Source organism: Peromyscus maniculatus, chromosome 9 (assembly GCF_049852395.1).
Source record: "Peromyscus maniculatus bairdii isolate BWxNUB_F1_BW_parent chromosome 9, HU_Pman_BW_mat_3.1, whole genome shotgun sequence".
Taxonomy (NCBI): Eukaryota; Metazoa; Chordata; class Mammalia; order Rodentia; family Cricetidae; genus Peromyscus; species Peromyscus maniculatus.
In genome coordinates, this window is record NC_134860.1 from 35,032,284 (window position 1) to 35,057,864 (window position 25,581).

The 25,581-nt window shown below is 47.3% G+C and overlaps 1 protein-coding gene and 1 long non-coding RNA gene across 2 annotated transcripts in view; both read right to left on the reverse strand.

The window, feature by feature from the left end:
• Positions 1–25,581, reverse strand: part of Rps24 (ribosomal protein S24) — a 146,660-nt gene that overhangs the window by 28,191 nt on the left and 92,888 nt on the right. The window lies entirely within an intron of this gene.
• Positions 1–25,581, reverse strand: part of LOC121832236 (uncharacterized) — a 30,622-nt gene that overhangs the window by 2,592 nt on the left and 2,449 nt on the right. The window contains exons 2-3 of the long non-coding RNA XR_013042268.1: positions 2,385–2,609; positions 1,393–1,517 (exon numbers count right to left, since the gene is read on the reverse strand). This is a non-coding gene — a long non-coding RNA (uncharacterized LOC121832236). The remainder of the gene's footprint in view (positions 1–1,392; positions 1,518–2,384; positions 2,610–25,581) is intronic.

Here is a 25,581-nt window from a genome sequence, read left to right on the forward strand (position 1 = left end):
AATGCATTCTGAGAATAAACTGATGCAATATAAAGGTATAAAAGACTGAGAATCATCAAAATTCAAGAAATCCAGAAGATTAAAATGTTCATGATTCTATGAAATCTATTCATGGTTTTCTTTATTCTCTTCATTCCCATAAAATAATTAAAGGTCATTAAAAACTTAGCTAATTGGTTATAGGTTGATCAAAGTAACATGTTGTGGTGGGTTTGAATGAAAATGGCCCCCATACGCTCTCAGGAAGTGGCACTTTTAGGAGGTACAGTCTTGTTGGAGTAGTGTGGCCTTGTTGGAGGAAGTTTGTCACTGGGGGTAGGCTTTGAGGTTTCAAATGCTCAAGCCAGGCCTGATGTCACTGTCTCTTCCTGCTACCTGCGGATCTAGAGGCAGAATTCTCAGCTCCTTCTCCAACACCCTGTCTGCCTGCATGCCGTCATGCTTCCTGCCACAATGATAACAGACTAAACCTCTGAACTGTAAACCAGCCCCAATTAAATGTTTTCCTTTACAATAGTTTCTGTGGTCATGGTGTCTCTTCACAGCAACTAAGACACATATATAAATACAGACAGTACATACATGTCCAAAGGCACACCAAAAACATGTGCACACCAAAGAACACATGTACCCACAAATACCCAACATCAGTATTTGTTTAACCTCCAACATAAGAAACTTTCCGTTTGCGAAACAGAGCAAAGAGCAAGCCTCCTTCTGCTGTCATTGGTCCTCCTTACAAAGCTCTGGTTGCAGATCTGGAGAGCCGGCTCACCCACATCAGGCGGCTCACATCCTTCTGTAACTCCAGTTTCAGAGGACCCGATGCCCTCTTCTGGCTTTGGCAAGGATGACACACATGTGGTGCAAATACATCTGTGCAGGCAAAGCACTCCTGCACACTAAATAAGTAAATAAATACATTCTGAAAATAAAAGTTCTGGCTTCATCTGAGGATCCAACCCCCTTCTTACTTCAGAGAAGGCTCTCCCGCCATTTCTGAATGTTTGTTGACTGACACTGAATGCTTGACTACAACGGCAAAGAGGCTTCCACTCACTGTGGTGCTCAGTACCAGATTACTGAGAAGCAGAGCAAAGTCAGTAGACAAATGGGATGCTCTGTGTTAAAAAATAATAATAATTTATTTGTACACCACTTGTTAAAACAAAGGTTATCAGGTATGGCTGTGTTCCTGAACAAAATGTCCTTACATATGTTACTTAGCCACATTGGGCATCTATGCCTTATTTGTTGGGGCTCTATTTCTAGAATATGACATAAATGGAGTTGAATGACATCTGTGTCTTCCAACAGCATCATCACCAGCTTTCCAAGGCTTCCTTGTGGAAATAACCCCCAAATCCCCAGATTAAACCACAAAGGCCATACCTTGCTCCACCGCCTTGATGCTGAGGAGGGCTCTGCTCCATACCGTCACCCAGGGACTCTGGCAGATTGAGAAGCCTGCACCTGGAGCCGCGGGCCTGTTCTGTCACTGCAGTAGACTAGAGAAGCTGCAGGGTCACACACCAGCTGTTGCCTGCAGCAGCTCAGAAGGAACCCACCTTCCTGCCATTCACAGCTAGGCAGAGTGGCCACTGTTCTGGAGGGGTCACTGCTGTCTCTGTGCACCCGGAGACACTGAAGCATCCAGAGATGTTCCCCACTCCCACACTACCTTCCACAGAGCCAGCTAGGACACTCCCCCAAAGACCTAGACCAAAGCCAGACTGCCTCTCTTAAGACTGACCGGAAGAAGACAGACAGACAGCCTAAATGTCACTACGCACAATCCAGAGCTAGCCCCACCCCAAGGCCAGCGGAGTCCTCACAGACAGCAAACAGAGTCTAGTTGATTTGTATCACCTAGAATAATGCCAAGCCCACTCCCACGGGCTTGGAACCAGAAGGGCAGGTCCTGGCTGCACAGTCACCTCCCATTCTCCACTACCTGACTAGACAAATTACCCAGATATAAAAGGTCACCCTAGAAGACCCCTGCCTCAGACCTCACTCTCCTGCCACCTGGTAGGACCTGCATCTCCCATACACTGGCCATCTCTAGTCAGGTGGAAGTCTCTTGGGAAGATTCCCACCCAAGTCACCAAGCCTCCCTCTTTCCTGGATTTCTGTCCTCTGGAAATACCAGCAGCCGAGGGAAGATGAAGGACTTCCCCATTGAGATGGCACCAAGGGGCTGAGGATACAGCTCAGCAGCACAGCACCTGCCTAATGTGCACGAAGCTGCAGGTTCCATCCCCAGCACTGCCAAAAAGAAGGTAAAGATGTCCCTTCCCTTCATCCAAAGGACAGCTTTGACCATAAAGGAAGACATGGGGTGCTCCCACCCTTTTCAGGTATTCCCAGGCAAGCCATACCACCTCTGAACGAAGAAGAGAAGAAGATGCATGGAGACTGTCCACTGGCTCATTCTCTGTGGCGTAGTTGGAGTCACAGAAGCTGATGTGTTGTCCAACCTAGAGAATGTGACAAGGTGACCGATGTGACCATGAATGTCCTCAGCTAACACTGCAGCAAGAGGTGGTTCTTCCCACGTTCCACATGAACAAGGCAGGCTGGTGGTCTGGATGAAGACTGTCCCCTGTCTCAAAAAACAAACAAACAACAACTGGAGAGATGGCTCAATGGTTAAAGCTGAATACTGCTCTTCCAGAGGACCTGGGCTCAGTTCCCTGCACCCACATCTGGTGGTTCATAACTACCTATAACTTCAGCTTCAGGGTATCTGAAATCTCTGGCCTCCATAGGCACCCACACTCGTGCATATACACACCTAAACACACAATTAAAAATAGAATAAATTGGACTGGAGAGATGGCTCAGAGGTTAAGAGCACTGGCTGTTCTTCGAGAGGTCCTGAGTTCAATTCCCAGCAACCACATAGTGGCTCACAACCATCTGTAATGAGATCTGGCGCCCTCTTCTGGCCTGCAGACATACATGCAGGCAGAACATTGTATACATAATAAATAAATAAATAAATAAATAAATAAATAAATAAATAAATAAATAAATTTTTAAAAAATAAAATAAAATAAAATAAAATAAAACAAAGTGAGTAATGGGGGGAAAACCCCTGACATTGACTTCTGGCCTCCACGTGTCTGGTCACATGCACATATGCATGCACCTGCATACACACATACATACACACAAACATATCTATATCTATAGCTATATCATCTATATTTTTAACTATACATCTCTATCGTCTAGATATATAAATATATCTATATTTTTCTATGTTTATCTTTTTCTATCACATATGCATGCACACACATATACACACCCACATACAAGTAGAAGCAATTGTACTGCAATGCCACCAAGTACTCTGAACATACAATTCTCTACCTATCTCCAAGTGAGTAACTCTTCCTAGAATCCTCTTCTTAGGTTAGCTTCCCAGGACCACTTGGGTCCCAGCTCTCTTAGGTTGATTCTCTGCATCTAAGAAATGCAGGCACTTACTGAGAAAGCCTCACCACCACCACCACCACCACCACCAGGAGCAGCTTGCAGGAAGTGAACTAGGATAGGATAGAGGAAGGAACTCAGTAAGTTAGTCTAGGTTTCCCATAAATTCCACAACAGAATCATCTGCTGGACCTTCATATCTCAAAGCAGCTACCTATAGCCCTTGAGTGAGAGATGGAACCTCCTTGGCAGGTGAATAGTAGTTGGCCAAGAGCCAGATTTTAGAGATGGGGTATCTGTGAATTATTGTAGCATGAAACTTAAAAGGTCTTATTAATAAAAACAAACCCAGAGCCAGGTATTAGGGTGAATGCTGAATGATCAGAGAAACAGAACAAGCCACAGCTTCCTCACCTTGCCAATTCCTCAGCTGATCTTGTTTCCTCAGACTGAAAGCCTCTGAATCCTCATCTGTATGGATCTCAGCTGAACTGCTGCTAAAAGCTAAAAGCTTAAAAACGCTCTAGTTCCTGGTCCTCACACCTTATAAACCTTTCTGCTTCCTGCCATCATTTCCTGGGATTAAAGGCGTTTGTCACCACGTCTGGCTGTTTCTAGTGTGGCTTTGAACTCACAGAGATCCAGATGGATCTCTGCCTCCAGAAAGATAGGATTAAAGGTGTGTGTGCCACCATTTTCTGGCCTCTATATCTGTCTAGTGGCTGTTCTGTTCTCTGACCCCAGATAAGTTTATTAGGGTGCACAATATATTGGGGGACACAATATCACCACAAATTATTATCAGCCAATGAACAAAACTCCTAATAGGTGGGCAGGGCACAGGGGAGCCACAGCACCTACTGCACAGAGGACGACATGTTCTGGTGACAGAGGCATTTCAGCAGGGCTGGGGGAAGTAGGATGAGGCAATCAGATGGTGGAGGACCTTGGACCAGGATGGATAATAGCAGAAGTGGTGAGACATGGTGGAGCTTGAGTTATGTTTTAGAAGACAACTTTGTCGAAGTCTAATCAACATAAAGAAGCCACACCTAAAATGCACATTTGATGAGCTTAACATATGCATTTATCTGTAACGTCACCCCAATACCCAAGGTAATGAGCATTTCCACCATCCCTTACTCCTTGGTTCCCTCCCTCTTGCTCATCCACACCAACCCTTGCCTTCCCTCCCCTCTGTGGCCCAGACAATCACTGGTCTTATTTTGTTATACTCATTTTGAGAAACCCCCAGAGACCACCAAGGACTCGGTTTCCAATGCAAGCACCTAAGGGTCCTTTTATTGACAAGTTCAATGTGGGCCACCGCACAGCAGATGGAAGGAAATGTGGCAGCAGCCACAAGCCCAGGTGTAGAGAGTTTTTATAGGGAAAAACCACAAGCCAGGAATTGGCAACTTGGGATTGGGTAGAAGGGATAAGGGGCAAGGTGATTTTTTGAAACTATTGGTCTAGACTTTGGGCAGGAAACCACATTTGAAACCATTGGGTTAGACTTTTGGTGGGGAACCACAACCTGCTGAACAGGATTATCTGGGCTGCTCAGCAGGGTTATCTAGATACCTTCAAGGGCCATAAACCCCAGACAGGATGTCTGCAGGAGCATACTGCCCTGTATCTATCTGAGTTGTTATGGCATATTCTTGAGGTCCTTTCTGGAACTGAGTACAGCAGGTGGTCTAAGATGGGTGGCCCTACCCTAAGATAGGGTCTGTATTGTCTTCAATTTCTGTTATTAGTGATATATAAGACATATATTCATATACATATGCATTTTCTAGAATTTTGTATGGATTGAATCACGTAGCATGTACTTCCCCTCTCTCCTATTCAGCATTATCTGTATGAGACTCACCCATCAATTGTGTGTGTCAACGGTTCACTCCTTCATACTCCAGGATATGAACACATGGGTTGTTTCTGGGTGAGGGTAATTACATCTCAAGTTGCCCTGAACTGTTTTTGTGAGGACGTCTGCTTTCTTTTCTCTTGGGTAATGGCTAGCTGTATTTGGCTGACTCTTATGGTAGGGATGGATTTAACACCACAGGCAACTGTCTTACCACTGTTTTCCAGAGTGACTGGCTTTTTTTTTTTTTTTAACCATCCCTCAGAGATCACATGAGAATTTTCTTCCCCACCTCTTCCCCAACACCTGGGACAGTCAGTCTTTCTATGATAGCCATTCCAGTGAGTGCTCTGGATATACAGTGAGGGCAGAGACTTTGGATTTGTCATGGGTTGGAGGTGGGAGGGGTAAGAGACAGAGAAGGGAGTTAGGTAGTCGACAAAAACTGAATAGCTGCCTGGGCATGACTCTAAGAGCTGAGTGGAGAGAGAACAGACACAGATAATCTCTTGCCCCTGGAGTTCCACATCTCTCATCAGACTAGGGAAGACTAGGGTGACCTGGGACTCTGGTGAGGTGGGGATAGGGAGGCTAAGGCAGTAAAAAAGGAGTATGCAGGAGATACAGGTAGTCTCTCTGGTGTAAGAATTGGCTGGCCACTGTCAAAATGACTTCTAAGTAATTATGTGTCTCCCCACAGACTAGCGCCGCTGTTATCTTTAGTCAGAGAGGCTCCATTTTCTACACCAGGGACATCAGTAACTGCAGAGACACACGAACTGCTCTAAGTGCTGCAGTAAGGGGCTGTTCCACGCTGAGCCCAGGATGGCACATCTGTGGCAACCCCTCCGAGGCTCCAAGAACATTGCAGAGAGAGAGGTGGGAAGGAGGGAAGAGCCTAAGGGTGGGGCGGACTGTTCGGAGCTGCCACAGAAGCCGTGGTCATCTGCACATGACGTGCCTGAGATTGGGCCCATGGCCATGCTGTCACAGTGGCGGGAGAGACTCACAAGGTTCTACTCCTTCTGACAGATGGAGGGGCAATTAGTGGTTGCTAAGGGAGGCAGTGGCTTTGTCTTCAGGAATATAGCCACTAGGAAGGTAACACAAACTTGGGGTTGGGGATTTAGCTCAGTGGTAGAGCGCTTGCCTAGCAAGCTCAAGGCCCTGGGTTCGGTCCTCAGCTCTGAAAAAGAAAAACACACAAACCAAACAAAAACCAGATATGAAAGGAGAATAGAAAAGGGGGCACTCATGGGAAGAGAAAGGTGATCAGCGGAAGCGGGAGGGGACAAGAAAGCACACTGGGGCGGGGATAGCAGATTGGATCAAATACATCATGTATGTATGAAAAGGTCATAACAAAACCCACAGTTACGTCAATAATGTTAGTGAACATTTGAAAACTAATCGGCTGGACTGGTCTAGAGAGGTTCAACAATGTTTGACTCGACTGTTTCTTGTTCCTCTGACACTGGCCACCTCGTGTCACGGCACCAAGCAGCCTCCATGTCTTCCTCAACAAAACGGGAAGGATGGCTCCTGCAGATGAGCAGAGGTGTCTGACAACACATGGCCAAATCCAGATGCTTCCTGACCTGACGAAAGTCAGGACACGGAATCCACTCACTGACTTCTGTCCAGAGGATCAGGTGTCTTCAGAAGGCAGCCCACGGTCCAGCCCCCAGGTGCAGACTCAGCCTGTAGGCCCTGAGGAGGTGAGGAGAACCAGAGGCCTGCTGGCAGCTTTATTTTTAGAGCCTCCCCTGGAAGCCAGCTCAGACTCCCCAGCTCCATGGGGAGTGGAAGTCAGGCTATATTTAGGAGGCACAGCTGCGACCCACTATGCCTCCTGTACCACTGGGTTTCCGTCCTCATGGTGCTCAGAGTAATCACATCGTTTTTGTCTATGCTGTACTTTTTCCCCCCTCTGGGTCCTACCCAGGAGCTGTGGGCTCCCTTGCTTCCAAAGTTCCATCTCATGTGCTCTGTGATGCGAAGCAGGAGGGGCGCAACCCACCTGCTTTGCTGAAGCCATGGTTTCTGCCTTATGGGCTCTCGCAGCTGGGAGTATGGGCGCTCACAGCTGGGAGTGTGGTTCCTGATGGTGCCCTCTGTGTAGCCATAGCAACCACGATGAGCCACATTTGCTGTGTGTTTCTCATTTACCCAGTGTTTTTCCAATCAGCCCCTTCCCCAACCTCCTGATGGGTCTGGAATGTGGTACCCCCATCACGATCTCCACAGTCTCCATGAGTAGACCGGTGCCAAGAAGTGCAGGGATTCGTCCAAAGGCACCCAGAATGTAGATGCTGAAGTCAGGGTTCTTCCTATGAAGATGTGGCTGTCATGCCGAATGTGCAATGGCTTAGCCCTTCATCTAGCTTACCCCATCTGCCTGCAGGAACCCAACTTCTCACGTGAGACTCTGCAGTTGGCTCAAGTGCGGCCTCCTCTGAAAAGCCCTCTCGGGTTCTTCCAATCATTCGTATTTCAAAATGAAGTACAGAACGTGACAGGAATGGAGAGTGGGAGAGCAAAGCTCTAACAGACAAATGGCAGCTCCTGCTGTGACCCAGGCTCCTCCAGGGCAGGAATCAGCACCCATCACTACCAGACAACCCCCCCCCCCAGTATATTAATTTTTTTCTTGTTGTAATAAAACCTGGAGCTCATTGATCCAGCTAAACAGACTTGCCAATGAGCTCCAGGCATCCACTTCTCTCCATCCCTCCCCCAGTATTGAAGTTACACATGCATGCATGCATGCATGCACGCACGCACGCACGCACGCACGCACGCACGCACGCACGCACGCACGCACGCACACAACCAAGTTTCAGGTGGGTGCTGGGCATCCTGACTTGGGTCCTTATCCCTGCATGGCAGACACTTTCCTCACTGAGCCATCCATCCCCCTGGCCCAGTTGCTCTGATTTCACCTGTAGAGCTGGGCTGGGTGCTGGAGACAGGCATGCACAGACTTGTGCGGCAGCCCCAGAGGTTGAGAGAGATGAGAGAAGCTTAAGCACAAGGACTCTCCAATGGTGTGGCTGTTGCTGAACCACTTTGTACTTTGAAGAGAGAAAATGACAAGCTTGAGACGAACCAATCAGCAATGTGAAGCCAGTGTGAGAGGCAGAGAAGGCCTTGAATGGCATTTAAAGAGATTCTCGTTTCCTGAGGCTGGACAGCAGAGAGGGCTGAGGTCAGGCACAGGACGTAACTGCAAGAGCGGCCGGCTTTTAGACAACCTGCCTCCTCAAGAGCGGCTGGCTTTTAGACAACCTGCCTCCTTAGTCCCGCACCTCTCACCTGCCAAGTAAAGATGCTGACGGGAAGAAACGGGATCCTGAAAAGTAAGTTAGAAGCATCCAAACGGATACACTTGAACCCTCAGCATTTCAAGCTGCCTGCAGCCCCAGCACCTGCTACAAGTGTCCATTCCTTCCGATGGTATGACAGATGTCCTCCTCGCCATCATGGCTGTGATGGAAGTCGACTGCACACTCAGAAAGTCAAGTACGTTCCTGTTCAGTGCTGACCCTCTTCAGCCACCAGAAGTATAACTGGGAGAGCTGACTAGTACAGACAGGAGATACTGCAAGGGTAGGGACAGAAGCTGGTGCCAAGGGGCTGACCCTGTGATAACTCATCTCACAGCATGAACCTCATTAGGAGAGGGTTCTAATGCCAGCATGATTCTTGAAAGTAAATACAACAAATCCTGGGGAGGGGGCCTCAGACTGCCTTTAAGATTTGATGGTTCTTGAACCCTAATTTATTCACTGGCCCTTTGCAGAACATGTTTGCTGATATCTGATGCAAAAAAGTAAGAACATGATGCTCCCAGGAGCCAAAGGAGTATTACTTAGGATTTAAGTTCAGAAAAAAATGAAGATCAATATCCTGGAAAAGACTGCTGACCTCCAAAAGGAGTACCAAGACCACCCAATGGAGAAAGAATGGCTTCCTCAACAAATACTGTTCAACCAACGAGTGGCTATCCACATGCAGCAGGATGAAGCAGGGACCTTACTTCATATAATTGCAAGAATAAATTCAACTGGATCAACAACTTAAATCTGAGAGCTAATACAAATTCTTTAACTTGAGCAATGAAATCTCAAATATAACAACAAAAGCCTGAGCAACAAATGGGAAAAACAGACAGATGAGGCACCATCAACATCAAAGCCCTGTGTGAACCAGCTGATGTTATCAAGAAAGGGAAGAGGTAGCCCTGAAACTGAAATAAAATATTTTCAAATGACACATATGGTAAGAGGGTAAGAATCTAATATTCAAAGTATACATAAAGAACTCTAACAGGTAAGCAGCAAAACCAAACAAACACAAGCAATCCAATCCAAAAGATACGAACAGAGAATGTGAATGGCTGTTTCTACAAAGAAAGTATCAAAATGGCCAGCATCCTTACAGGAAGATGTTCAGTCATTGGTCATGTGGGGAACGCAAATCAAGACCACAGTGAGGTGCCACTTCACACTTACTAGGAAAATGGTAATTAAAAACCTTAAAAACCGGTAAGCAATGAGTGTTGCAAGGATGTTGCACATTGTTGATAAGAATGTAGGGATGCAGAATGCTTTCCACAGCAACAATGAAAAACAGTTTGGCAGTTCCTTGAAAAGTTAAATCTAGACCTCCCTAATGTCCCATAATTCCCCTCCTTGATGTATTCCCTCGATGTTTTGTTTGTATTTTCTTTGTTCTGTTTGTCACAGGGTCTCCCTCTGCAGCCCAGAAGATGCTGAAAATCACTGCATAGCCAATAGTAGCCTCTATTTCACAATCCTTCTGCCTCAGCCTCCCAAGTGCCCATAGTACAGGCCTGGGCTACCATACCCAAGTGCACAAAACCATCGAAGATACACACTCAAACAAACAGATATCCACACATGACAGTGCTGTTAACAAGAGCTGGAAGGTGACAACCACTCAAAGGCTGATTGATCACTGAATGAGCAGCTGGACAAATCGCAATAGACAGGTGCATACATAAACAGACACAGAGAGATGGACGTAATAAAGTATGTCCACCTGTAAAAAGGAGCAAAGGGCTGACAACACAGCGAAACTTCAGAAACATCACACTAATACTCATGCCATAAATGGAACTACATAATTCCATTTGTAAGAAACGTCTACAAGAGAGAAATCCAGACAGGCAGGCTGCACCTTGGTGGCTATGGGGCCTGTGGTGGGTCAGGAGGAAATGCTTAATTGCTCAGTTGGAGGAGTGATGGAAATGTTTTGGAACAAGAGAGGAGTGATGGTTACACAACATCAAAAATGTCCTAAAGTGTCACTGATCGTTCCCTCTAAGATGGTTGATTTCATGTGGTGTGAACTTTGCCTCAATAATTTATTTATTACGTCATGCAAAGATGAAAATTGGATGAGCAGAAGGCTGAGCTGAGACCTCTGGCACACCAGGGCCCTCCATCTTCCATGGAGTGAGGCTTGCACTATAGGGAAACACTGGCCTTGCTGGAAGATGCTTGTGTTTAACTGGGGTCCCTATGGCAATCAGGACTGAAAAAGATTAGCAGGGACAAGAGGTGGCTCTGACTTCCAAAGCAAAGTGGGCATAATCACCTTACGTGCATCAAAATTGGGGTGGCAGGAAGGAATCAGACCACCCTGCAAGTGTCAGTAGTTATGACTTGCACACCAAATCTTGCTCACCCCTGATTTTGTAAATAAAATTTTATTAACCAGAGTCATGCCCATTTGCTTAGATGCTGTTTACAGCTGGTTTGGGGTTGCAATAGCCAAATCCAGGTGGTTGTGAAAGTTATCCAATATTGTAAAACCTGAGATATTTATCTGTCTACCCAGTCTTTTCTAGATAGGTTTGCTGGTATCAAGTCTATGGAAATGCCTAATAAAACACAAGGTTCTAATGAACCAGTGGGGGATTTTTGTAATATGGAGATCAACAGAGATGAAGAATGTGTAGACAGAAGACTAAGCTTAGAATCACCAATAAGAACACACAATACTTGCTATTTCCAGATCTGTGCCAATTCTCAGACCCCAAATCCACCAACTGAAAAAGAAGTTGGGTCCTCAGAAGGAAAGGGAAGCTTGTAACATTGTAGTCCATATTAGCACATAGACACATGGCCATGTCCTGAGATAAAGGAAGTCTTACAACAAAGAACAGAAAATCCAGGTGTCCAGTGAAATGTTGGACATGGGGGCTCAGTGTTGCTGATACAGTAAGACTCAGAACTGGACCACAGCCCCTTATACCAAAGGTGTTAGAGACCAAGGAAGTGCAAGATCTGATACAAAAGATGAAAGCTCTCAATTGTTCACCCTAGTTCTAGAATACATGAGTGAAATACACACACACACACACACACACACACGCGCGCGCGTGTGTGTGTGTGTGTGTGTGAGAGAGAGAGAGAGAGAGAGAGAGAGAGAGAGAGAGAGAGAGAGAGAGAGAGAGAAGGAAAACAGCAGGTCAGATGACCCCTGTCATATCCTACACTACAGTGACCTACTACAAACCAAGTCAACTAGTAACCCATGTATTGCTTCTGAATCAGATGCGATATCTACTGTCATGTTTTGGAATAAAGTATGCCCTACAGGTTCAAGTGCTGCTGTGCTAGCAATATTTGAGGAAAGTGCTTGAAACATTGGAAGACAGATTGACTGAAGGAAGTATGTCATTGTGAGGTCATTGAGGTTGTATCTTACCTTAACCTTGTATATTCTCTCTCTCTCTCTTCTCTCTCTCTCTCTCTCTCTCTCTCTCTCTCTCTCTCTCTCTCTCTCTCTCTCTCTCTCTTTGTGTATGTGTGTGTGTGTGTGTGTGTGTGTGTGTATTCATGAAAACCAAATGAAACCATGAGCTAAAACCAGTCCTTCCTCCCATAAGTTGATAGTGTTAGGTATTTTATCACATCTGGAAAGGCTGGCTAACATAGTCACCTAGAACACATTAACATAATAGCAAGCAAGCAGGACAGCTCATATTCTGGAAAGTCCTTTCAATCCCACACCCATCAGAAGAAACATCCCTGGTTCATATCCATTCACATGAGATGGGTATCCTCCTCAGGTCCGTCTTGGGGTTCTGGTGAGTCTGTCTTATTCAGTCACGATATATACAAAAGGGTCTGAGTTACCTGGACTTTCCTGAGAGCCATACTGACCCATTATGTTAATAATGTTATGTAAATCAGGTCTTAGTGAGGAGGAAATGATAAGTGTGGTCACAAGATCAAGTACAGGATGAGTACCCCTTCCCCAAATTATGAGGAGCTGCAATGGTTTAGACTTCAGGGGATTTTCAGATTAGGGAATACATGCATATCCCTAATTGAGGTATTTTTGTGATCATACTCATGTAGAATGGGCAATTGATTTCTATTTTGTATATACTTCATACACATGGTCAGAAGGCAATATTACATGACACTTTTAGCCAGTCTGCCTATTGACTGAAACCCTACACACGAGGTCAGATGTTTCCTGCTCTTACAGAAGACCAGAGTTTAGTTCTCAGCAACCAGTTAAGGTGGCTCACAACTGCCTGTCACTCCAGCTCCAGGAGATCCTCAAGCATACACAGCATTCACTTACACAGACACATACATACATTAAAAGAAAAAATATTTTAAAAATAATTAAGAAATACATGCATTGCACTTGGGAGAGTGAGCCCTGCAGCTCACCTGAGTAGCACAGTAGAGCTGACTCTATTGGCTGGGGTGCAGGTGAGCTGATCTGAGGGCGTGAACATGGGAGAGCTGGCCCCACTATTCATCTGTTACATGGTGGTGTGGGGAAGGGAAACATGGTCCCCCATCCCTTGCCACCTGCAGCAGGTGGGAGAGCTGGCCTGGGGTGGGGCATGAGAGCAAGAGAGCTGGCCCTGCCTTTCACCAGATGCAGCACTTGGGAAAGTGGATCCCGAAACTCACTTGGGCAGCACAGTAGAGCTGGCCTTGGTAGTGTGGGTGTGGGAGATCCTGCCCAAGGGCATGAAAGCAGGAAAACTGACCCTGCCCTTTGCTTCCTGAAGCACTGGGTGAGCTGGTCTGGGCAATGCTAGAGAGCTTGTTGTGGTGGTGAGGATGCAGGAGAGCTGGAGGGCTGACCAACTCAGCTATCACCCAGATTCATATCCAGAGCTATGAGTTGGCCTACCCCAACATCTACCCCATATATGATCTTCTGGAGCACGTGAAGGGGCCAGTCCTGCAGATCCAAAGCTGCAGGATCTCCATGACACAGGGCAACAACAGGATATCCCAGCGGAGTCTCAGTGAGGATCCAGTTTTGATAAAGTAGAAGAAGCCAAAGGCCTCAAACCAAACCAATGACTCATTGCAATGAACATTTGCAAGTAAAGATGTATGGACTAAACGATATACTGTGTGACTTAGTGTGGTGCACTACAGCTTCCACGATGAGATTTGGGGGGGGGCAGGGAGGAGGTTGCAAGGGCAGGGGGCAGATATGAAGGGACAGGGAGATGAGTGGGACTGGGGTGCATGAAGTGAAATCCCTAAAGAATCAATAAAAAGGGTTTTTTAAATAAAGAAAAGAAATACATGCATCATTCTAAAGTGGCCCCTAGCATGCTGCAGTCGAGAGAGAGAGAAGAGAACATTTAAGCATAGGATGTCAACTGACCTGAAGCAAGAACTGCTCATCATGAGCCACAGGTGAGTGATCTATCAGAAGATGGAAGTGGAAGAGCAAAGATCAGATCTGAACAAGTGTGGAGACAGAAATCACTAACCACCAAGCAGTGGTAGCACACACCTTTAATCCCAGCACTTGGGAGGCAGAGTCAGGAGGATCTCTGTGAGCTCGAGTCCAGCCTGGTCTACAGAGCAAGATCCAGGACAGGCACCAAAAACTACACAGAGAAACCCTGTCACAAATAAAAATAAAAATAAAAATAAAAATAAAAACCCTGATAAGAAATCGCTAACCAGACAGCTTGCACATACTCGATGTCACCAAATGTTTTCTCCAATGATCTCCTTAGCTCACACCCATGCCCTGATGTAGCAACTTATGAAGGAGCAAAGACTCCAGTTTGGTCCATAGATGCTAATACAGTGAACGTTGCCACACTACAGACCTCCTCAAGGGGCCCTGAAATCCTCCAAATAGAGCAACAGTTCTCAACCTTCCTAATCCTGTGACCCTTTAATACAGTTCCTCATGTTGTGGTGACCCCCCCCCCAACCATAAGATTACGTTCATTGTTCCTTTATAAATGTAATGTTGGTACTGTTGTGAATTGTAATATAAATATCTGCGTTTTCCAATGGTCTTAGGTGACCCCTGTGAAAGGGTCATTCAATCCCCAAATGGATGGCAACCCACAGGAGGTTGAGAACTACTGGAATAAGGGGAAAATTCAGAGAGATGAGGTAGGAATAGCCACTGACCAATGGGATTTGATAAATGGTGTAGCTTCTGAGTGAAGAGTTTGAAAGAACACAATTAAAGACCAGGGCAAGTCTGGGGCACAGGCATGTGAATGGGCTTTGGGGAGTGACCCAAAGTGTGAAGAGCTTGGAATCATACATTAACATACACTTGGGTCATCCGCTGTGAAAACCTAGCCAGGCACTGCAGTCACTTCAGTATCAGGCACATGTTGGTTTTCCCGGAAGGAGAGAAACCATGATGGCATTAACCACCATCAGTTATACACACCAAAAAATACAGACTGTCACCAAGAGAGCTACTGTCATTGCTGTTTGGGTGAGTGAATCAGCAGGCACAGAATGGATTACCACGTGGCCAAGAATAATGATCCTTGATCATCTAACAGGAAATGGAGTTTGGCATCACTTGATGGCAGTGTGGAGAAACTGATCTGGAATCTAGACACTCTCCTGGGGTTTCTAGGGATCCCTAAGCCTGGCATTACCTGCAAATAGTCAACTGCAGCTTTGGTAAGGGTGTGGTGATGAGGATCTCAGAGTCATTATAGGTGAGTGGCTGTGTCATACACCAGGAAAGCTACCCAGGTCAGCAGACATTCCAACCAAGGACAAGAAAAGCCTGAAGCAAGAAGTAGACAAAGAAGGTAATGAAAGCCGGACGGTGGTGGCGAACGCCTTTAATCCCAGCACTCGGGAGGCAGAGCCAGGCGAATCTCTGTGAGTTCGAGGCCAGCCTGGGCTACCAAGTGAGTTCCAGGAAAGGCACAAAACTACACAGAGAAACCCTGTCTCAAAACAAACAAACAAACAAACCAAAAAAAAAAGGTAATGAAGAAAAAGGGGGAGGGGGAGAGGAGGAGTTAAAAGAAAAAAATCAGTGTTGCCTTGAGACCAGCTGCTGCAGTGGGGACTGTGACTTACTCTATTAACCCCTCGGAAACTCTCTTCGGACTTGGGACCACAGAATTACAGAAATGCTCCTCTAACTAGGCAACCTTCACTGGATATGAAGATGAAGTTTGACTGTAAAGTGTACATGGTGAGCCATGGCAGGTGCTATGGGTAACCCACTGAGACCCCCACTTACTAGGCCAGGGCACTTGTCTCAGCTTCATGGCTATTGCTATGTAGTAGTAGGGGGGGAAACCCTCATGAAAAGGAACTTAGCGGAGAAAGTGGTTTGTTTCAGCTTACAGTTCCAAGTTACAGTCCATCAGTGTGGGGAAGTCAAGGCAAAAACTTCAGTTGGTCACATCACATCTGCAGTCAATACCAGAAGTAAATGGATGCACGCATGACCATTTGCTTGCTTGCTTGTGCTCAGCTCAATTTCTTTGCTCTTACATGGTTCAGGACCCCCTGCCTCGGGAATGATGCCACTCATTTTCCCACATTAGACTAATCAAGACGACCCTCCAACAGGCATGCTTACGGACCAATTTGATCTAGGCAGTTCCTCATTGAGACTCTACCCAAGTGATTCTAGATTGTGTCAAGTTGACAAGCAAAGCTCACCTCACAGCATCCATCTCCCTCCTCCTGCTGCGTTAACGCCCCCCCTCCTCTCCCCAGAGCTCCTCGTGGTTGACTGGAGTTGCTTTGCTCAGAAGTTTTACCGGGCTTGCTGGAGGATGGAACCCAGAGGAGTGCCTGAGTGTTTCAAGATGAGAGTTCCCAGCCACTCCTCCCGCTGCCTGCCGCCTTCTTCCCCCCCCTCCACCATCATAGACCCTAAAGTTCTGAAGCCATAAGCCCCCAATAAACCCTTTCTTCCATAAGCTGCCTTGCTCATGGTGTTTTATCACATCAAGAGAAAAGCAACTAAGACAGGAGCTGTATCTTGCCCTGGCGTCTTCCTTTTACTGCTCCGTTCTGCTTCCTGCCCATGAGTGAACGACAGCTCCAGAACTGTGAACAAAATAAGTCTTTCCTCCCTTGAATTGTTCCTGTAAGGATCTGAACACAGCAGCACCAAGGTCATGAGCACAGTGATTAAACAAAGGTGTCTTGTAGACAGACCCGTTTTGGTCTCCTGTGGTTGGCCAGTAATACAAATGGCACAAACTCCTGAAAGTTGTAAAAGGCGGGTGGAAACTAATACCTTTGTGTATGTGTATTTGTGTTGCAGTTGTGTACATGTTCATGGGTGCGCATGCATACGCGTGAGGGCATATGCACACGTGGGAGCACTGTGTGGAAGGCCAAAGGTTGATGTTGGGCATCTCCTTCAATCTCTCTCCATGTTATTTTTTAAGACATGGTCTTACTTAACTTTTCTATTGATGTGCTGAGACACCATGACCAAGGTGACTTACAAAAGAAAACATTTATTGGGACTCGCCACTTCAGAGAGAGAGAGAGAGAGAGAGAGAGAGAGAGAGAGAGAGAGAGAGAGAGAGAGAGAGAGCAAGCGCAAGCTAACTGGGAAGAGCTTGAGCCCACTCCCAGTGACACACCTCCTCCAACAAGACCACACCTAATAACTGCTCCCTAATAGTTCCCCCAACTAAGGACCAAGCATTCAAATATACAAGCCTATGGGGAGCAACCACATTCAAACCATCACAGACAAGATCTCTTGCTGGCCCTGGAGCTCACTGGTTTGGCTAAACTGATGAACAGTGAACTTCAGGGATGCTCCTGGCTCCTCGCACCACTTCCAGAACTGGGGTTATAAACACAAGCCACTGCCACCACCTTTGGGTTTTTTGTGTGGGTGCTGGGGACCCAAACTCAGACCCTCACACTTGTGTGAGAAGCACTTTACTGATTGAGCAATCTCCCCAGCCTCCACGCAGATATTTTTAACCCCTGACACATGCCAGGCACTTCACAGGCATGACTGGATGCCATCTTAAGGAATGAAGATTTGGGGTAGGTTTTTGTTAGCATCCTTATTTTGTTCGCGTGGAAGAGATTACTGGTACATCAGGGATTGCAAGTTTGGGTGCCTTTGAGGACCAGACAGATAAGAAATGAACAAAGGGACCACAGCACCTGCCCCCCCATTTGAAACAGGGTTTCTTTGTGTAGCCCTGGATGCCCTGGAACTCACTTTGTAGATCAGGCTGGCCTCGAACTCACAGAGATCTGCCTGCCTCTGCCTCCTGAGTGCTGGGATTAAAAGCGTGCACCACCACTGCCTGGTACCTGTCCCATTCTAATGGAGCAGCCCCTGCTCAGCTGAGTGAAGTGATCACATGGATCATTGTGGTTATTCAAAGGACTTTTATATGAAATCCTCTCATTATTAACTGTTAGCAACTAATTCCACAAATTAAAAGTCACCATGACTGCCACATCCGACCTGTGGGCCATGAGCTTGCAGCCTCTATAGCCACTGATTCGGACACGGATAGATATTCACATAAAAGGGCTTAAAGGCTCTTTGTACTCTGTCTTTTTGTGGTTCTGGTGCACATGCATTGTTTTGACTCAGGTCCAAGCAGGCAGCCTTTCTCCTCCTCTTACCCTTCCCACCTTATTTTTTTTTTCCTACAAGGCTGAAGGCATCCCAAAGACTTGCTGCAGGTAATGTGTTCACCCTTCCAGCATCTGGTTTTCCTTCCTCCAGAGAAGGGAAGGAAGCACGGCAGACTAGAGAAAGAAAGATGCAGGACCTCTGGCTTGGCCATCATTTCCACGGTCTGCTGAACTTCTGCTGGCTGGGGATCTTTTGTTCCTGAGCTTGGCAAAGCAGGCAATCCTGCCTACATGACAGGTGTATAAGGGGGTGCTTAGAAAGGTCTCATGGCTTGCACACGGTAACGTCACAGTGGCATTACAGCTAGATGTGAGATTTTATCCAGGGCTCTTTCGGAAGCCACGCCTCCCAGGATGGTGGCTTTCCCAGGATACAGCTAGAGCCAGCAGGTACAGGTCTCTAGCCAAGCAACACATCCAGCACCACGTCACAAGGACAGTCCTAACAGCCCCTACGCTCCCAGTTCTTTGGGAATTCTCCCCCTCCTAAATTCAGCTCTGGACTGCAGGTCTCAGGCTGTCTCTCCTATCGGTCCTGGTGTAGGTCTCAATTTGCAGCCTGTAAAGAGAGGCTCATCTGAACACTGCAATGGCTGAGGAGTACTTTGGATCCACATACTGCTGCTGTTGCTAAGAAACGGGCCCTCTAAATTCAATTTACAAAAAAAGATAGAGCGAGCCAGAGAGAGCGAATGAGGGGGATGCTGGAACATCTGGTTATCTTCCCTGGCTGTCTCCGGTGACCGTGAAAATGAGATAAGGACAGTCCAAGATGGATGCGCTGGCGTCAAACCCGTTCCTGCCCTTCCTCTGGGCAACTATTTCAGATCTGCAGTGGGCAAATGATGGGCGCAGAGGAGGAAGCATCTCCTTTTGAGAACACTAGTAGATGAAAACACTCCTATCCCCAGTCCCCAGAAGAAAGGACTCAGACTTGACACAGTGAGCTCAGGTCCTTATATTTGGCGCACCCCGCCACTTCCACCACTGAGACAAGCCGCTCTGCATATTTGCATAACCTTCTCTAGCTTACTTGAGATTTTCACGGTACGTTAGCTCTTTGGGTGTTGATATTATTTTCTGCAGTTCACAGGTGAGGAGAGTGGGGAGCCCATTCATCATCTGTGGAGAAGCGCAAGTCCTAACCCTGCGCTGCCAGGAGAGGGCGCTGCTGTTCACTCCCCGCTGTAACTGTCAACTGCGAGGTTAGATACTGATTCTCCACAAAATGGATCCACTCAAGTTTGTAAAAAGCTGTGTTAAGGACAAACAATTTTCCTTGTGCTCCAGACTGAGTGAATGCATTCCCCAAAAAAACACATATGGGAAATGATTAGGTCATGAGGGTGGAGCCCTTTTGGTAGGATTAGCGTCCTCTTAAGGATAACAGGAGAGGCACTGCTTACATTCCCTCTGCTTTCTTCCTGTGAGGTCACAGCCAGGAGCTGGCCATCTGCAAGCCAAGAAGAGGAACCTTGCCAGAGCCAATCCAGCAGCTGGCATCCAGAGCTCAGCCTTCCAACCTCTAGGAATCATTCAACACAAAAAGGCTGGGGTTTAAGCCTCCCAGCCTTGAGAAATAAGCAACAGGAGGCAAAACTAGTGAAGTCCCTCATTTCAAGATCTCTCAAAGCCTTCAGCTTCGGTGCACTGCAGGCCTCCTCAAGGGCAGAAAGAACTCGATCTCTCTGAAATAAGCAGATGCAAGGGTTGGTAGACCTGAAAGATGGTCCCGGAAGGGCACCAAGGGGATGAAGATGAAAGATGGGGCAGAGAAAGCTAGCTACAAGGAAGTGATCTCTGTGGGTACCTGGAGCCTAATCCTCCTCTTCAGGGACTGGTGATAATGGAATGTGTCCCACAGATGACATCCTCAGATGTATCCCAACCTCCAAGGGAGAGATCTGTGCTGTGTAGATACCTCATCTGCAGGTGCCGTGTTGAGACCGCTTACACAGGATGGTAATAACCCTCTTGCCTCATTTTCCAGAACCTGGAGTCGATCCTGGCAGAATTAATCTATGGTAGCCCATGAGCACAGCCAGGCCTGAGAGACCACGAATGACTCTGACAGCAACCTCTAAATGGGAACAGAGCTGCAGTTTCCAAGGCTCATTTGATCATAAAACTTTGGAGAAAGAGTCCCATGGCGCTCGATCTTCACTGAAGTATCTGTGGAATGTTGGAGTCAGAGGCTCCCCCAAACCTGGAAAACTCTAGAGATCTGAAAACGTGCCCTTGTAATATCCAAAGGGTCACTTTGCCCAGCACCTCCCGAAGCTGGCCAGACGAGTCCTCCCAGCTCATCTCCAGATGAGTCCCCCCAGCTCCAGAATCCTCTTCCTCTCTCTCTGACCCCATCCCTGAGCTTGGTCTGATCTGGTGATCTTGCAGCCTGAATTCACACCCATCCAGGAAATTCCTGCTAAAGCAGGTGTGTGGTATTCCTGCCCACTCCCCAGCTCTGCATCTTCTGCAGAGGCCCCAGCTTAGCTGAGAAATACGCCCCGGAGTGCTTCCTCTACTCACACCCCTCTTTCTAGTACCCACTCAGACCCTCTTTCTGAAACTCAATACTAATTCCAAGAGAGCAGAGCGGACAAGACACAGATACCTGGGGTCCAATTGTGCCTCTACTATTCCCTACCTGTGTGGGTGGCCCTGAGTCAGTTATCTGACCTCTCTGAGCCCCAGATGTCTATAAAGTTGATGGAGTTGATGGAGCTTCTTTTCTTGCAGAACTACTATTAGAATGTGTTAATTATTATTAGAATGTGATACTCAGTGCCTGGGGACAGTAAGTTCTCAGTAACTCTGTCATCGGTATTAACAACATGATAGCAGCCAGTGTTTACTGAGCCCTAACTGTCACATGTGAGGCACCGTGCTGAACATTTATAGGCATTAACTCAGTGAGTCCCAGTTATCTACAACCTTTGTGTCTATCTTCATTTTTAGGGTATGCAAAGGAGATGCAGAGCAAGGCACACCCGAAGCCACTATGTGGTTAAGCAACAGCCTCAGGAAAGGTGGCCTGAATGCCCCTCAGGCAGGGGGATATAAGACTTAGTGCTGCTCCAAGGCCTTCCACCGCCTGTCATTTTCCTTCCTGCATTGCAGAATCAAGTCCTCTTTGGTTCCCCCACATGCCCCAAAAACCATTTTTTCAACTCTAGAAATAGAAATTCCTTCTAGCCTCCCTGCCATCAAAGTCCAGCCCGTACATTAGGCCACTTCTTCTGGGAAGTCTCCTGTGACCCTTCCCACACTCAACTTCCAAGAGGCCCTCCCTCCTCTGTTGCTAGAGTAGTATCCTTAGGTGACGCTCTCAGCACACCGACCTCTGGACACCTTCCGGTAGATCTCTTCTCACATTTAATCCTAGGAGCAGGTATTACTGCTCGGTGAAGGCAGGGCATTTCCTCAGACCCCCAAGCCACAATGCCTAGGCCAGGTGGGGTTCTGCACAGATGCTCATAAAGAGTGGAGCATCCTAATAGCAAGGGGAAATTGTGAGGTCCCCAGCTGCCTCCCCAGGTTCTTCTCCACATTTCACAAAGATGAAATGAGGGCCAGACACAAAGAGAGGTACCTGCTGTTCAAGTTACCCAGACAGTAAAACAGGAACCAGACTCAAGCCCAGGATTCCCGGCTCCCAGGCAGTGCTCTAGGGTTGAGGCCCTAGGGGACTATCTCCAGTGTGGTTCATGACATGACGACAATGCTTAGTAATTCCAGCAAGGGTTTCATGCACTGTTGCCTTCCACTTCAGGACAGAGGTTGCTCTCTACCAACATCACCCAACTCTGCTGACTCCGCCTCTCCTCCTGGGACTTCTCTACTAACGAACCTAATGCCTACAGGCTTCTACCCTGCCACTGAAAGGTCAGCTATTCTGTGCTCCCAAAGGAGAGCCTCGGTGACTGAAGTATCTCTCAATCCAGCGGCCTCTCTGGCTGGGCTTTCAGGCCTAGTCACTTAGGTGAATGCACAAATACAGTGTGACCTTTTTTCTCCACAGAGGACTTGGGATTAACCTCCTCCCCCAAGTCTGGACCTAACCACCAGTGAAGAGCAGCAACCAAGTGTGACAGCCTGCCAGAGGTTGTGTGACAGCCTCCACAGTTCTGTGGCAGTTCTGTGTGATTGCTCCGTGAAGCAGCTGTGTGAGGGCAAAGGAGGCCAAGAGAACTTCTTTAGGACCCCCCAAAACAAGTGACCCTCCTCCCAAGAGAGGAGGAAGGGAAGGCAAGGGAAGGCAAGGAGGATAGGGGAAAAGGAAGGAATGAAGGAAAGAATCTAATCTTATCATATTTTTAAAATATAAATCACTTCTTCACAATCCCTCAGTGAAGATACTTAAGCACACAACTGCCTTGAGGAAATGGTGTGAGTGCATGTGTTATGTGGGTGGGTGTGAGTATGTGTGCATGTATATGGTAGCTGGGTGTGAGTGTAGGGTGGTCTGTGGTATATGGTATTCAGTAGCGTGTGGTGTCTGATAGGTGTGTGTGTGTGTGTGTGTGTGTGTGTGACAGGTGTGTGTGTGTGTGTGACAGGTGTGTGTGTGTGTGTGTGATAGGAGTGTGTGTGTGTGTGTGTGTGTGTGTGTGTGTGACAGGTGTGTGTGTGTGTGTCTTTGGGGTGGATGTAGGGAAAAGGTTGACATCTACATCTGCCCCCCTCTCACATCTGTGGACAGAAAAGACACCTAAGGGACCCGTAGCCACCATTTGTGGTCATTTGGATGAAAATGCCCACACACACACACACACAGGCCCATACATTGGGCCTGGTCCCCAGTTGGTGGAACTATTTAAGAAGGATTAGGAAGTGAGGCCCTGTTGGATGAAGTGTGTCACTGATGTTTCAAAAGCCCACGCCACCCCTGATTAATTGTCTCTTTCTCCTTCTTCACCTTACAGATCAGGATGTAGCTCTCAGCTACTGCTCCAGCACCATGCCTGCCTGCTGCCATGCTCCCTGCCACGATGATCATGGACTCTAACAGTCTGGAACTGTAAGCCTCAAAATAAACGTTTCCTTTTATAAGTTGCTTTGGTCATGCATCAGAACACGGTCCAAGAATGGAGTTGTATGAGGGGAATTTCTGAGTGCTTGTAAGACCTCAGTTCCTTCAAAAAGATGAACTCGTTCTTGGATCATGCTTTTGTGCCGCTCGCAGGTGTAGAAGACTGGAGTGAGGCAAGGGCTCTGTCACTGACTCTGAAACACGTCAGTTTGGCTAGGCTGGCCAATCACAGCACCTCAGCTGCCCCCCTGTCTCCACTTCACCAGGGCTGAGATTCGGGCATGCGCTAACCCTGCCCAGCTTTTCACAAGAGTCCTGAAGGCTGGATTCAAGTCCTCACACTTGCTCAGCAAGCCCCTTACCAATTAAGCCATCCCCCTAACCCAGTCCATTTTTTTTTTCTGAGACAAGACTTCTTACTGGCCTGGAACTTAGCAATTCGGCTAGGCTGACTAGATAGTGAGCACCATAGACCTGCCTGTCTCCATTTCCCCTGCTAGGATTACAAGCATGTGCCATCACTCCTGGCTTTTTTAAAAATGCGGGTTCTAGAGATAAAATCAGATCCTCATGCTTCCATGGCAAATACTTTTGCAGCTGAGCCATTTCCCAGCTCCATCCTCAGACACATTACATGAGGAGATGTAAGCCGCCAACAGCCAAAGAACCTGAACACGTCCATCCCCATCTCCCCTATCCAAACATCTCACATGGTCACCAAACCTGTCAGTTCCACCTCCTAGCACATCTCCCTTGGAGCACTGCTCTGTGTCTGTGCTCAACACGGTCCTCCATGCTAACACTAAAGGAGTCTTCCGAAACTGCAGGGCTGTGTAAAGCAGGGGCTCCCGTCACTTCACAGGAGGACAACGTTCAAGGCTCTTGATGATGTCAATGTTCAGATGACATAAGCCCATCTGCCTTCAAATGTCATCTCCATTATCCCCTCCCCTGCATGTGCACGCAGGCACACACACACACACACACACACACACACACACACACACACACACCACCCCAAATACACATACTCACCTCATCACATCATTCCCCATAACCCAGACATAAGAGGCTATCCCAGCTCCCTTCCTTTGTAAGTTCATTTCAGTTAAATCCACTCCTCAACTCAAAGCGTTGACGGCTTCTGAGCTGCACCTTGAAGGATGAATAGGAGTTTTCTGGTAGGAAGGCCTCTCATCCCAGGGCTCCAACTAGCAAACTGACTGGTCAGTACTGAAGTATTAGCAAAGTTCTCTCCATCTCTGTTTTCACATCTCTCATTTAGGATGGGAGCTTCTGGCACGAGGCATCTGGCTTCTGCCGTTCCTCCAACCTCAGCACCCAGCATATGCCCAGTTCAGGACCACTGGCTTCTCTGCTGTTCCCACTGGGACAGAAATGGATTCTACCAGAGTAGGGTTGTAAAGAGAAAGGGGGAGTAACAAAAGGAGCTTTGGCAAGGACTCACACAAGACAGTCACAAGGAAAGCCATGTTCGAGGTGGCTGGTCACAGGAGAATAACCTCTGGGAGTGCGTGAAGGCTAAAGACTTCCAACTCCATCTCTCTTGATTCCTGGTGGATTTGGGCTATGCCCTTTTAATGTGCAGGGTCCACACCCATGGGACAGGCCAGTGTCCTTCAACACATACAGGGACACACACCACAAACGCTCACCCTGCCATGACAGTAAAAACACAAGTAGATCAAGTTATTTCCAGACTGGGAATCACATCTGTACCAAGGAAGCTAGCATCTGAGCAAACAGGATACCTCCCACACGCCAGGACTGATGTTCTGTGCCAGGATGGGCACGAAATCTCCAACCGTCTCCTCAGACCTCCAGGGAGACAAAGTTGGTATTTCAGGCAAGAATAACGAATAATGTGGGGCTTTTGTGTCCAGAGCCCATGAGAGGAACACGGGGGGAGAATGGAGGGAATGTTTAGAGAAACCAGAAGAAAGAGGACTTGGGCATGAAGAAATGCAAGGTACGAGACAGGCTTCATGTCCAGAGGACACAGCCTGAGTGATGTTTACCTTGTTCTCTGTCTTATCTGCTGCTGCTACAATAGCTTGTCAAGAAATAGTTCCTGGCCAGGAGTGGCAGCACACACCTTTAGTCCCAGCATCTGGATGCAGAGACAGGCAGATTTCTGTGAGTTCAAGTCCAGCGAGTTCCAGAACAGTCAGTGCTTCATAGAGAAACCATCTTTTAAAAAAAAAAGAAAAGAGAGAGGGGGGGAGGGAGAGGGAGAGGGGAAAGAAAAGAAAGAAATAGAGAGAGAGGAAAGAAAGAAA